Here is a 1306-nt window from a genome sequence, read left to right as displayed (position 1 = left end):
ATAATATTAATGTCACGGTGATATTTTATCATACGGATTTTATATACCATAATGATATTTGTCGTTCGTATGTATGTTTCATGCTAATTTTTTATTACCGTGGCAACGTACGGGCACATACCTATATACTAATATGTGACAAAATTAATATGGAAGTACATATATGTAAAAATAAGTTGTTTTAGTGGTCAAATCCACATTTCCAGCGATTTATGTTATAGTTCTTTTAAGTTTTTTTTGTCTTTCTCGAGTTATTTGTAATGTTGTGTGTATTGTTTAGTGGACATGAAATCCACCTGCACCTTAAATGTGTAGTAGATTTATCTTTCTGGTTTCTCGGTGTTGGATTGTTGCAGGATGGGTTCAAGAATGGTTCTGATATGCCAATAGTCATGGTGATGGCGAGAGTGACGAAGAAAATCGATTGGATTCCCATTTATTTTTACGTGAAAGATGAGATCTTAAACAACTACTTCTGACTCGTGATCTCGCTGTCGTTGGCTTCTTATTGGAAGAAATCTTTTTGTTTTATTTTTGCCAGTTTATTCTTCTCTGGATCCTGTTTTGCGTTTCCTATGTGGATGGATACCGTAGATAGTCTGTGCGGCCGGTGATGTGACCAAAATATTTGCTACTCTCGATGGTGCAAGCGCCCCGCCTAATGACCATGAACTGCCAAGATCTCTAAGGCCCTCTGTAATCAGTCTTGATGCGTGTTTTTGAATGTTCAAAATAATGTTTTTATATGAGATTAATGCTTATAACTCGCCATATGGCTGATGAGCTCTATGACCGGAGCTCTCTTCGAACATAGTAGTCTACAATTCTTCACGTGATTGAGTGAACTCTATGGTATGTTGGCTTGATTTCCATGGAATATTGTCAGCCTATCCTGTATGTAGTCTTGTCCTTGAGTGGAATAGTTGAAGTTTTTGAGTTCCCCGAACTTATGGTCATCATATGAATATAGCGACAACTTGGATTTTTTTGGTAGATTAGGTTTGTTCTTTTTTACAGACTATGATAGCACTAAATAGACTCGCATTTCCTGACCCAATGTTTTGCTTTCAACTGCAACCACTAGTTTATCATCAATACATGTATTTGGTTATCTGGTTTATTTAGGATTTTTTCCTGAATTTTCCAAGGAGTAGTTTACGCGAAGAAATATGCATTTAAACTTTAGTATTTGTTGTTGCAACTTTTTTTTTGTTGTAACTATTGCCAAAGCAATTCTTGCAAATAAGACAAAATTCCCTGATTTAAAAATGTCCATCGAGGAAAAAAATACTATTATTTCATAACT

The 1306-nt window shown here is 35.3% G+C and overlaps 2 non-coding genes across 2 annotated transcripts; both read left to right on the top strand.

Moving 5' to 3' along the window:
- Positions 1–401: 401 nt before the first annotated feature.
- Positions 402–484, top strand: LOC111591405 (small nucleolar RNA R12). Its single transcript, XR_004858039.1, has one exon. It is a non-coding gene; the product is annotated as a small nucleolar RNA R12 (small nucleolar RNA).
- A 121-nt stretch (positions 485–605) lies between these two features.
- LOC111591373 (small nucleolar RNA SNORD24) lies at positions 606–692 on the top strand. The gene has a single exon (XR_004858010.1). It is a non-coding gene; the product is annotated as a small nucleolar RNA SNORD24 (small nucleolar RNA).
- The last annotated feature ends 614 nt before the right edge of the window (positions 693–1306 follow it).

Source organism: Zea mays, chromosome 4 (genome assembly GCF_902167145.1).
Source record: "Zea mays cultivar B73 chromosome 4, Zm-B73-REFERENCE-NAM-5.0, whole genome shotgun sequence".
In the NCBI taxonomy this organism is placed as follows: Eukaryota; Viridiplantae; Streptophyta; class Magnoliopsida; order Poales; family Poaceae; genus Zea; species Zea mays.
This window is presented reverse-complemented; position numbering and strand designations above follow the sequence as displayed.